Raw genomic sequence first — 13,413 nt, 5'->3', positions numbered from 1 at the left:
GCAGTGTGTGTATATGAGTGCAGTGTGTGTATGAATGCAGTGTGAGTGTATGAATGCAGTGTGTGTATGAGTGCAGCGTGTGTATGAGTGCAGCGTGTGTATGAGTGCAGTGTGTGTGTATGAATGCAGTGTGTGTGTATGAATGCAGTGTGTGTATGAATGCAGTGTGTGTGTATGAATGCAGTGTGTGTATGAATGCAGTGTGAGTGTATGAATGCAGCGTTTGTATGAGTGCAGCGTGTGTATGAGTGCAGCGTGTGTATGAGTGCAGTGTGTGTGTATGAATGCAGTGTGTGTGTATGAATGCAGTGTGTGTGTATGAATGCAGTGTGTGTGTATGAATGCAGTGTGTGTATGAATGCAGTGTGTGTGTATGAGTGCAGTGTGTGTGTGTGTGTATATGTGCAGTGTGTGTGTGTGTGTGTGTGTGTGTGTGTGTGTGTGTGTGTGTGTGTGTGTGTGTTGCAGAGCCTTGGTGGGGGGTGGGCAATTTTTTTTTATTTTTTTTATTATTGTAATTTTTTTTATTATTATTTATTATTATTTTGTATTTAATTTCATTATTATTACTTTTTTATTATTATTTCATTTCATTATTATTATTAATATAGATTTTATTCGTCCCCCCTCCCTGCTTGATATATGGCAGGGAGGGGGGCTCTCCTTCCCTGGTGGTCCAGCATTGGCAGTTCAGTGGGGGGGAGAGGGGGGCTGGCAGAGAGTTTACTTACCTGTCCTGCAGCTCCTGTCAGCTCCCTCCTCCTCCGCGCCGTCAGTTCAGCACCTCGGTCAGCTCCCAGTGTAAGTCTCGCGAGAGCCGCGGCTCTCGCGAGACTTAGAGTGTGAGCTGACAGAAGAGCTGAACTGACGGCGCGAAGGAGGAGGGAGCTGACAGGAGCTGCAGGACAGGTAAGTAAACTCTCTGCCAGCCCCCACAGCCCCTGTCTGTATTATGGCAATGCAAATTGCCATAATACAGACTATTAACTCGAGTATAAGCCGAGTTGGGGTTTTTCAGCACAAAAAATGTGCTGAAAAACTCGGCTTATACTCGAGTATATACGGTAAGTGGATGTTTTGAGGTATTTGCATATTGGATATATTAAGGATGCACCGAAATTTCAGCTGCCGAAATTTTCTGCCGAAAATGGGCCGATCCCGTTTCGGCAGAAAACGGGTCAATTTTGCAGAAATTGAAAAAAAACATTTATTTTTGTAGTGCATAGTATAACAGACATGCTTGCATTAACAATTCAAATGATTATATATCACAATGACAGATAGTAATGATAACATGAAAAGTCAAGAATACTGCACTTGGGACAACGGGGGGGGGGGGAGGAGAACACTATGGGACAGGGGAGGTGGGAGGAACACTATGGGACGGGGATGGGGGGGAGAACACTATGGGACAGGGGAGGGGGGGGGGAAAGAACACTGGAACAGGGGAGGAAAGAAATGAACACTATGGGACCGGGGTGTGGGGGGTTACAAGAACACTATGGGACAGGATAGGGCGGGGGACACTATAGGACTGGGAAGGAGGGGGAAAAGAACACTATGGGACTGGGGAGGAAGAAGGAAAGAACACTAAAAAGGAGGAAGGGGAGAGGAACACTAGAGGGGGGAGAGAGGAACATTAAGGGGGGGGACCACTAAAAGAGAAGGGAAGTTTTTCATATTAGATTAATTCAATTAATTAAAAAGTCTAATATTCATAAAATCATAGGAAAAAACATTTAAAAATCATTTGGGGGGGAAGAGTTATTCGGCCAAGGGCATCCTGAATTTTTGGTTTCGGCCCAGAATTTTCATTTCGGTGCATCCCTAGGTATTTTCTACATCTAGGACACTAGTAAAAAAAAATTGTGTCATTTATTTTGATGTCTCCATTTTCTTCCACAGCTGGAATATGTGTATTATATGTGTAAGTGTATATGTATTTTTTGATAAGATGATTTCTTTGTTTCTCTTTTTTTTTTTTGCTATTGTTCTTTTGATATCTTCCTTTGCTAATTTTAGGTTACCATACCAAACATCTATGACATACGGGAGCAGTGGGTGAAGAGGGTCCTGCCCAAACAAGTTTACAAGTACCGAGCTGGTTGCCATAAACCATAAATATTGTCAACAACATTACCAGCATGCTGCTGTTTACCGTAACTGACAAGTAGCACAATCAATCATTTAGAAGCGCAATCAATATTCCATTTTTACTGATTGATTTGCTAACTAATAAAATATCAAATAACCCCTAGTCCTCCTACAGTTTCACTAATCACAATTTTTTATGTTTTTTAAAATTCTTTATTTTTTTTATTATTTTTAAGTTTTTAAGTTTACAAATTACAAGGGGATCATTTCTGCAATAAAGTGTTAATCGGTTTACAAAACAAGTGTAAATAATGTCGGCTGTACTACTGTTGTGTTCGAAAGTTTCCCAGCAATAGAATTGAAAACCATATGAAGCACTAGTGCAAATGCTGTTTCTTGTACCAGTATCATGCTCGCTATTCTATTTATTATTTACACAGTTGCTGAATTTGTTTAGAATTGTTTTGTTTTAGTATTCGTTTAATTACACTATGCATGCAAATTGCATTTTGATGAAAAATGAACTAGTCAATAAGGGGGAGCAGAGAGAGAACAAAAGAAGAAGAGAAAGGAAAACATTTGTGCTGAGAGTTTATGTGTAGTTCCATCTGAGAGGGCAGTGTTGGCTGCTTCCAGTTTCGAGATAGTGGTTTTCTGGCCACTAGGGCTACAGCAGCTATCAACTTGTTTTCATTCTTTTGTAGGCCTTCCGCTGGCCTGGAGAGAAAAAGTGTCCATGGATTTGGTTAAATAGGTTTATGTTAGGCTTGGAATAGCAATGAGGCTACCTGTATCCATCCAGTATGGTTTCTGAACTCCCACCATTGATGATCGTATGTCCCAGTCTGGCCGCATCCCCTCAAACACCCGAAAGAAGTCCCAAACAAATTTCCAGTCTCCGTCAGGTACAACTTGTGCAGTTCTACACCTGTTCAAGGCTCCATAGGGTCAACCATCAAAGTTCCCTCAGGGAGTATCTATTGGTCCATGATATCAGGGCAAATTACCATGGGGAATTAAGAATAAACCCCCTACATCATTGTAAAAATGTCAAAAAATAAAAGGGGGTCAAAAAAGAGGTCAAACCATCTGTCTGGAGGGCCCATGCCCTGGAGAGAAAGGCTCACCTTTAGTCCAGATGGTCCAGGCGAGTTGGTATCAACTGGGTATGGGCTGTGATCTGTTGATGAACAGGGAGCCCAGTGGTTTATGAGACAGCTAGTTTTTGGTGATTGAGAGCTCTGTATGTTGAGACGGGCCTGGGTTGAGCTGTTTTAGAACAGATTCAGCTTGAAGGGGAATCCCCATTCGTATTTAAGGCCTCCAGTTCTCAGCTTGTCAGTGACTTCCACTGGCATCTCCTTGCTAAGTTGGCCTGCAGTTGCCCAAATCCTGGTCTGCAGGTGGGTTTCGATGTTAAGAGGCCTTTCAGCCTGCTCATCTTGTTGGTCTTGACCATGGTCTCCAGCACTGTGGTCCTCTAAGTTAACACTGTAAAGTCTGTTTGTTTTTCATTAATATGGGAGGTAAGCTCCTCTCTAAAGCACATCTGCACTTTGGTAAATAGTTGGCACAAGTCTACCTTTGTGGTGAAGTGACCTACGCCGTGTTGAGGGATCAATGTCGTCCACCATCTTAGGTAATGGGGAAAGCTCCGTTTGTTTTTTTTCAATAGTGATTTCGTCCAGAATAGTGGAGATGGTTTTTTGGTTTGCTTCTTTTGGGAAGTTGCTGGACCCATGAGGTTTCTACCGTTGCTTGTGATTTCAGTTTGGGAGTCGGTATATGGGCTGATTGCAGTGGATTGTCGGGTCTGAGATACGGAGCTCGTCTTTCAAACTGCCATACATCCGAGAGCCACAACGCTTTCTCACAGCCAGTTTTAAACTATTTTTCTTGGAAATACCTGCACAAACATCATAGCTACTTTGTGGTTGTGGTTTTTAGATCACAGTCTCCTGTCTTTCTGCATTATAGAGACATTTCCATTTGAGAAATCAATGCCTCTTACAGCTCTCAAGCTGCTCAGATCACTTGCCAACAATCTCTAAACAACAATAGCACAGAACAGCAAAGCAAGGGATCAAATGTCACTGCCTCAACCGGGGACATAAATCACCTCTATTCACTTAAAGTACACATCTACACAGGAGCCAAGAACATGTAGAAAGACTGATTTATCACCAAACAGGTCATTTAGAGACTGAAATAGATTAGTCATGCATTGTTTTAAGCAACATAGTAATTAGGCTTAAAGGGTTACTCCAAAGACCATGGCCACTTCAGTGATTTGACATGGTCCTGGTACATGGAGACTGTACGTGCAGCATTTTGCTATTTCTATATAATACACAGATTTATCCCTCTGTTGCCAGAGATATAATGTTTTTTGGGGGGGGCAGGAGGGAGTTGGCACTGGGGGGGTGGGGTGTTCCAGTATTGGAAGTGTTATGTTGACTCTTTTTTTGGTAGGAGTAACCCTTTAAATAGGCATTCAAACTGTTTTGAGAGAGCCAATTACTCCTGGGAGACACTCTGTTTCTATCAAACCATTAAAAAAGATATGACACAAAACTAAGGTATAGTATCTGCAACCTCCTAGGACCATAAACAAATAGAAGTTGTCTTCTGCACTCAAACAGATAAGGAGAAAAAAAGAGAAAACATAAAACCATAAAATCCGTTTCGTCCTACAGGTCCATAGGTCTTAACTATACATTTAACTACTGTTTCTTGTAACTATGGAACTTGCTTAATTACACCTCAAGGAAGATGCGACTCCAACCTTGGCACATTAAATCAACCCACTACCTGCAGAGATGCTTTGCTGGAGGAAGCCCGCACCTTGTCAGACTTCCTGCATTATAAATTCATTTTGTGTTCATATAGCACAGCCCTCACCCTTGCTAAACAATCCTACTTTTCTTCTCTTGTTAGTTCATGCTCACGCCATCCCAGGCATCTCTTTAATACCTTCAACTCTCTCCTTCGCCCACCTCAAACCATTCCTCAAACTGACCTTTCAGCAGATAGCCTTCTATGCTACTTTACCGACAAGATTGAACAGTTAAGGAAAGAATTCTCCCCCCATTGCTCCTCCCTCTCGCAACTACACATGGACCTTCCCTACCCTACAGGCCTTCTCCCCAGTTACAGAACAGGTGGTGGGTGGCTTTGCTTCTCTTCTCCTCTCGTCCCACCACCTGTCCGCTTGATCCAGTACCTTCCCACCTTATCAGATCTCTCTCCCCTTGTCTTGTACCATCCTTAACACACATGCTAAACTGCTCTCTTTCATTTGATGTTGTCCCTGCTCCCCTTAAACATGCTACTGTCGTACCCATCCTAAAAAAGTCATCCCTAGACCAGTTTTCCCCTGCCAACTATTGTCTCATATCCCTTCTTCCTTTTTCCTCAAAACTCCACCTCCTATCCACTGCTCGCACCCTTACTGCTAACTCGCGCTTGAAGGACTTCTCGCGGGTGGCTCCCTTCTTTTGGAACAGCCTGCCTGCCCCCATCAGACTCTCCCTTATCCTTCAATTGTTTAAGAAGCCCCTCAAAAAACATTTGTTTAGGAATGCTTATGGACTCCCAGAGAAACCTATCTATACTTATCCAAATCTGTCACTTGCTCTCCTAAAGAGCCACACCTTGTTTGGTGGCAGTCACCTTTGCTGCCCTGTTGTGCATTTGTACCCCACCTCATCTAGACTGCAAGCTCGTTTGAGCAGGGCCCTTATCTACCTATTGTTCTTTTGTCACTATGTAATTGTCTCACAAATTGTAAATTTCCCCCCCTTTATAATATTGTAAAGCGCTGTGGAATTAGTTGGCGCTATGTAAATACCAATAATAATAATAATAATAATAATAAAAGCCCCATTCGATTCTACGTACTTTTGATTTCTAATCCTAGCACAATAACACAACAACAAACTGGAGCTGTGATGGAGCTTGGAGTGCTACTTTAAAAAGTTATTCAGCGCTATAATATTTACTTTGTGGGGTAACAGCTTCTTGATACAAGGAGAGATCTGACTGCCATTCTGAGGTTAAAAAGGAACTTTTTTCCTAGTTTGTTAAATAAAAAAAGAAAGAGAGAAAGAAAGTAAAGGAAAGGAAAAAACATCAAACAGTTTTTTTTACCTTTAACACCATAGATGCGAGAGAGGCTGAACTTGGTAGATGCAAGACTTTTCAGCCTATATAAATATCCACCATCACAGATATCATTAGGTTCTAATGGCTAAGCTTGTGTTTGTCCAGTACTGTTAATGAATAGGTCTCCATCCAGATAGCCTTGAGTCTGTCTAAGTATCATGGGAACTATTGTTTAGATACAGCTTGGGTGCAAAGGTCAGGTTTCAGGAAAATATGGCACTAGATAACTAGATACAATTCCTACCTGCCCTCTGTCTGTGTTCCTAACTATTGTGTCTCCCCCCCACGGTATATATATATACCGTAATAAGGATAGAACTCAACAGACTTATGTAAAAAAATAAAACATAACTTTTATTCCATCTGTTTGATAAAAAGTATCAACGTTTCAGTTTCCACATAAAACTTTCATCAGGACCATCATATAAGTTTTTTGTATAACTTCCTTTATGCATTATACATTGTACAGACGACTTCCTACACATTACAGAGATCCAGAGATCTATCTGCATATTGCATATTACACTGCGCATTGCTGATACAGATGTTATTGGACTACACATTTTAGTTCTGGAAGTGATATGATGGGAGTCCAAGACCACAGTCCAAGTCCAAGACCACAAAAAAAAGCCAAAAAACTGTTAAGAGTGTTTAACCCCTTAAGGACACATGACATGTGTGACATGTCATGATTCCCTTTTATTCCAGAAGTTTGGTCCTTAAGGGGTTAAAGAGACACTCTGGTCACAATAACAACTCCATCTAAATTAAGTTGTTATGGTGCCAGGAGGCCCCCAAGAGAACTTTTAGCTTAAGCGGTTAAACCTTTTTTTAATGAATGGGAAGCTACTGAATGGCTTATATCATCAGTTGACCGCTCTAGTCAATCAGCAGCATCCCTGCCAATGCAGACATTAAATGAATACTACAAAAGGTCCCTTACCTTCAAGTGTTAAACCATTCACAAATGGTTTACGTTGAAAGTCTCTTCTCCAGCGCCACATTGTTCTGCCCCCTCCAACATGCGCTTGCTGAAAAGCTTCAAAATTGAAACCTAGCAGTCAGCTGACTCTCTTAGCCAATCAGTGGCACCCGATTCATAAAAATGGCGTGAGAAAAATACATATGTTTCTCAAGATGTTGGAGGGGGCAGAGTGATGTGGCGCTGGAAGGAGACTTTTGGGTTAAACTGTTCGTGAATGATTTAACTACAAAAGGTAAGCCAGCACTAGGGACCTCCTGGCACCATCACAACTTCATTTTAAATTAAGTTGTAATTGTGCCCAGAGGGCCCCTTTAAAGATTTATCAAGGCAAAAGCAGGTGCTAATCGAGGACAAGTTGCTAAAATAAGTAACAATTACTATGGTAACTAATGGGATGTCTGGGAGATTTATTATGGCAAAACAGGTGCTATTTTGGTGCAAAGTGCTACATGTTTGGAGATAGTCTATTGGTTTCTATGATTGTTAGCTTCTTGTTTAGCTTCCTACTCCATGAATGTTAGTATACCAATCATGCGCAATGATCCCTAGAGCACCAAACTGGAATAGAGAGTGATAGTATACCAATCAGCTACAGTAAATCATAGTGTATAAACCCAGCACAGCAGATGTTACTATACCTAACTGGCAACGTGAATGTTAATATACCAACATGCCACAGTAAACCTTAGAGTACTTAAGCTGGCACGCACAGAAAACATTAGTGTACCAACCTGGCACTGTAACCCTTACAGTATGAATCTGGCAAAAAAAAGTGCAGTGTACCATAACTGGCACAGCAAACCTCAGTGTACCATCCTGGCAAGTGTACTAGCCTGGCAGAGTAAATCTTGGTATACCAACCTGGCACAGGGAATCTTGGTATACCAACCTGACACAGAAAACCCTATTGAAGCTACCTAACAAACTCAATGTTATTATATGAATTACAAAGCGCTGCAGAATATGTTGGCGCTATATAAACGCTAATATAATAAAAAGTACTATAAACCTCAGCAGAGTTGGCATGACTAAAATAGGCAAATCATATTGCCAGCCAATCTTCTGATGTCAAATGAAAACAATTACAGCTGCTATTATTACTGACCTGCATCTAATGAACACCAATTCTATACATACAGCAGGAATATTCAGCAACATCACACATTGCAGCACACTGCATGTTAAAAGCAGAGATTGCTGCTGGTATCATTGTGCAATGTCCATATAACTATTATTCAACTTCACATAACTGCCACTGCAGGAGCTCAGATCCAGTACACACAGTGCAGTGTCAAATATCTCTGGCAAGTGATGGGTTAACGTTCATTCCATATGGAACTCTGTGTATCAGCCCACTTACTGTAATCAGTCATTCCAGTCTTACCTTATACTCCCAAGCATTTATCCAGCCAGGAACTCCATAGTGTGAGTGGGGAACCCTGCCCACCTCTCTCCTGCTCTGTCTGTCTCCACCACTGTCTGTCTGTCTCCCCTGATGTCTGTAAGGCAGGCTCGCTCTGACTTTCCTTCTGTCTCCAGTCCCATCTATTGCTTGTCTCTTTCAGCCTGTCTGTGTCCCTTGGATATCTCTGTCTCCTGTTGCCCCACACAGAACTCAGTAAAGCAGGGCTGGACAGGCTGCACTAGCACACCCATTGGAGAGTTCAGCTGCCAGTCTGGCTGGGCTGGGGGGCTCTTCCTGTGAGTGAGGGGGAGGTGCAGTCAGGAGCAGGGGGCAGTAAGCACTTTGTAGTGTGACCCATTCCTTCTACAAAGTAAGATGAGTCACTGGTCCTGCATTCCTCCCACCTAGAGTGTGAGGGCCTCCCTGTCATATGTACAGCTCCCCCTGTGCATGCATGTTAGGAGCATGCTAACACAGAGCTCCCATAAATCACATACAGTCACAGAGCTCATTCTAAGCACTAACAAAGAGCACATGCAAGGTGATCCTCTATAGAGCTGCTCCTGTTAGACCAACACAGTTAGACTGAAAACATTTCCTAATGCAGCTATTATTCCAACTGAAACTCAGGAAAAAATGCTGATAGAATATCTCAGAAAATATATTCTCCCCTAATACACAGACATGTTTAACTCTAGTTAGACACCCCTCCTATTGCACTGGCATAAAGTTATGTACCTCTAACCTCCTCCTAATAAACAACGTTTATTTTTTTACCTCCTAACCTCCTAATGCACAGACATTGGTGCATGCGACTCTCACCTAAATCTAAATGGCTGTTTTTCTGACATTTTTCCTCTTTGCACCTATTTATTCTCATATTTGGGCCCAAATATCCCTTTTTTATTTTCATATTATTTTTCTGTTCAATATTGGTTTCTTTTTATGGTTCACCAACGTGTCACTTTCTATATATAGAAAGAGGTGTGTTATTACTAGTTATTAGATCATTGTAGGTTATCCCATTTAGGCTCTAATGCTTGATTTGCCCTTCTTTTGCACTTTTTTTGTGCATCCTTCAGTCTATTCTTATATTTGTTGTAAACCAATCACCTGTTAATATGTTTGTTGGCTTTATGATTGTTGGTTTTATGTGCTATAATACTTGTATGTATGCAGGGTTGGATCAAAATAGGGGAATTTTTTGTTTGTTTGTTTTTTTACACAATACTCTTCACATACTCCTGCTTAAGTATGGAAACTTGAGAGGGATGTAGGGGAACAAAACTGGTGTGGACTGTCTGATAGAGATGTCCTGAACAGTTCGCCGGGAACTGTTCGCTGGCGAACATAGCTTGTTCGCGGTCGCCGCCGCGGGCGAACATATGCGATGTTCGGTCCGCCCCCTCCCGTCATGGAGGTGGGAGGGTCTGGGAGGGAGGGTCTGCTGCTGATTGGCTGGAATGTGTCTGCTGACTGTGAGGTACAGGGTCAAAGTTTACTCAATGATGACGAATAGGGGGCGGACCGAACATCGCATATGTTCGCCCGCCGCGGCGACCGCGAACAAGCTATGTTCGCCGGCGAACTGTTCTGGACATCTCTACTGTCTGACAATGATATTAGTTAGGGCAATGCTGACTTTGGTCTCTCTAACACTGTGACATGTTCCCTTTCTTATACACTCACTACATCCACCTTTTCTCCTTCTCAGACTGTATGCCAGGAGCTTCTGCCTGCTAGTAAGAAGGTAAGGAGACAAGTGGACATGTGAGTGCTAGGGGACAGTCCTTAGAAAGAGTGGAGCGAGTGCATCATTAGACGCATTTATGCCAAGCTCAGAGTGCTGTCTGCACAGTATGCCCTTAGTTGGTCAGCCTGCATGATTGGCAGGCAGCCTGACATGCATTCATGCCCTTCTGACCTTCCAATTCTTGTGCAGAAACGCCCCCCTTTTTGAGTATGTTCGCCCCTTTCAGCGGTTCTGGTTACGTGATTCGCGTCAGTGGCACACCCCTTTACCCCACCAATGGACGTCCTGCTTCACTGGACTCTGTTGTTAGGATGTATGGATTTACTTGAAAGATGTAAGTATAAATTGGAGAGAGATTAACATAGGGTGTGTGTTTTCTGATAGCTATATTCTGTGAGTTTCCCTCAGAAACACTGTCTCCATCAGATTCATGACACTTGGGAGGTATGACTGTTGATAAGATTCTGTAATTGATGACATCCAGCATTGTTTCTCGTAGTCAAACTCCTTGAAACTCCAGGAAGCGCCTCTAGTGGCTGACTGTTAGACAGCCACTGGAGGCAGTCTTAGTACTGCAATGTAAACATTGCAGTTTCTCTAAAACTTCAATGTTTTACATTGCAGTACTAAGGGGAAACAAGGAAAGTGCACCCAAACCACCTCATTGAGATGACATGGTCTGGGTGCCTATACTGTCCCTTTAAAAACCGTTGGCAGCGCAAAGGTTAATTATGTTGTGGATGGCCAGCACTTGTTAGCCAGCCACTACATGTAAAACATTTTTAAAACTGGTAAATAAAAATCTTGCGGGGGTCAATAAAACAATGATTGAAATAAAAATAAATAAATAAGTAAATAACAATCTTGTGGGTTTCAATAAGACTGTTAAAGTCTTATTTTACCTCCATATGCCTGCCTGCCATTCATTACATTAATGAAAGGTAAATATAACAGTACAGCAGGCCCACTCTTTCCTTCTCACTGTGTACATACCTATTCCACTGATCTAATATTTTACGGCATCTTTACATTCTTCTTCTTTTCCTCCATATCTTCCAATATGACAAGATATTCAGAGAAAGAGATGTATAGAGACTGGTAGTAAAGTTCTGCCGGAAGATTTTATTAGTTGAGAAAACTCAAAGGAAAGCAATGAAATAAACAATAACAGACTAATGGTACCAATGGTGTTTGGTCTATTTTTAAAACATTTGTCTTTTTACAACTTTTAGCACTTTTTATACATAACCTACGCATTGTCAGTGCCAGATTGACAGGGAGGCTATTGGAATGGCCTTGGAATGGACCCAAAGTTACAATTAAAATGTTCTGTTGTTTTATTTCTTATTACTCCACTCAGTATTCATCAGAAATGTCTTTATTTAAAAAAAAAACAAAAAAACTCAAAACTACAAAAAGTAGAGGATGGAGTCGCGCAGGTTGACGAGAGTTCCAATCGACTGTAGTGTTGGAGAGGCCGGGAATATATTCTGCTGTCACCGAGATGTAGGCAATAATGCCAAAAATCGTAGGACATGTTTGCTAAAATCCTGGAGCGTGCGCCGCCTAGGCGATTAATGTACCTGACCGTCAATACATTGTCCATCCTTAAGAGGATAGAACATTGAAAGCTTGTTTGGGAAAAGCATCTGACTGCAAACGAGCCTTCCAGAAGTTCCAGACAATTGATGTGACAGCCGTTTTCTTCCTCGGACCACCTTCCGTCAGTGGAGATATCTCCGCAACGTGCTCCCCAACCATAGACTCGCGTCGTATTCTACAATCTCTTCTGGAGACATGCCAAAGATGGCGTGCCCGTTCCATGCCTCCATGTGGCACAGCCACCACTTGAGTTCCTCTTTGGCGTCCACATCCAAGAGCACAACATCTTCGTAAGAGGCACCTGCTCGGTGGTAGGATGCTTGAAGGGGTTGCAGTGCCCTGTAGGGAGCGGTCCTGGAAAAATTGCCTGGATAAGTGCCGCTAGAAGGCCGACCATACAAGCCAGTTGTTTGAGGGAGATCTGTAGGGTGTGAAGCAAGCAGGAGATTTCCTTCTTGATAGACTTTATTTTGGACATGGGTAGATGAAGAGTCTGTGTGGACAAATCTATCCGCAACCCCAAAAATTCTATGTGTTGGGTGGGTAAGAGAACGGGCTTTCTCCTCGTGAATTAAGAACCCCAGATTTTGGAGATGGTTTATGATCCAGGCCAGGTGTAGATGCAGTGTCCTTTGGGAGGACGACATTAGGAGGATGTCATCGAGGTAGTTGATGAGACGTCCGCCTTGGCTCCTCAGAAAGGCGACCATTGGCTTCATAATTTTGGTAAAGCACCACAGGGCTGAAGAGAGGCCGAATAGGAGGCATGTGAACCTCCATTTCCTTCCCAAATGAATTGGAGAAAGTCGCGGTCGGTCATAGATATTGGCACTGTGAGGAATGCGTCTTTTAGGTCCAATTTGGCCATCCAATCTGAGGGCTGAAGTAGATTGCGTGGACAATGGATCCCCTCTATTTTGAAGTGTTGGTACCTGACATACGCGTTGAGAGGTTTCAAGTTGATGACGCTAACACCTTTCTTGGGAACTAGAAACAGATTGCTAATAAATACCGGTGTTGGTAACAGGGTTTCTTGGCTGTCCCTTTTGTGGGCCGGTTCCTGAATTTCCTGGGAGACCAGGTCAGCATCCTGCGGGGAAAAAACAATCCCTTTGGGAGGGAACAATTTGAGAGACAGAGATACAAACTCTATAGCATATCCTCGTACAGCTTGGAGGACCCATGTGTCTAGAGTTATTAGAGCCCGTACATGGGAAAAAAAACGTGTGAGTCATCCCTCCACAGACCATAGGTAAGAAGGGAGATTGAGCAAGCTTACCATAAGGGCGTCTTCCGGAAGGCGTTCCCCATAGTCCTCTGGCAGATCATGGCCTGCTCCGATGTGGGAAGAATGGTTGGTTGGGCTTGTACCTCGAAATGAACCTTTCGGGGGACGGCTCCTGGCTCTTC

The 13,413-nt window shown here is 42.7% G+C and overlaps 1 protein-coding gene across 1 annotated transcript in view; it reads right to left on the bottom strand.

The window, feature by feature from the left end:
* The window catches only part of IL11RA (interleukin 11 receptor subunit alpha), a 157,358-nt gene extending 148,388 nt beyond the window's left edge, over positions 1 to 8,970 (bottom strand). The window contains exon 1 of the mRNA XM_063453793.1: positions 8,628 to 8,970. The gene's annotated coding sequence lies outside the window, so the exon portion shown is untranslated. The remainder of the gene's footprint in view (positions 1 to 8,627) is intronic.
* Between the last annotated feature and the right edge of the window lie 4,443 nt (positions 8,971 to 13,413).

Source organism: Pelobates fuscus, chromosome 5 (genome assembly GCF_036172605.1).
Source record: "Pelobates fuscus isolate aPelFus1 chromosome 5, aPelFus1.pri, whole genome shotgun sequence".
NCBI lineage: Eukaryota > Metazoa > Chordata > Amphibia > Anura > Pelobatidae > Pelobates > Pelobates fuscus.
The sequence above is the reverse complement of the archived record's forward strand: the minus strand, read 5'-3'. Positions and strand labels throughout refer to the sequence as shown.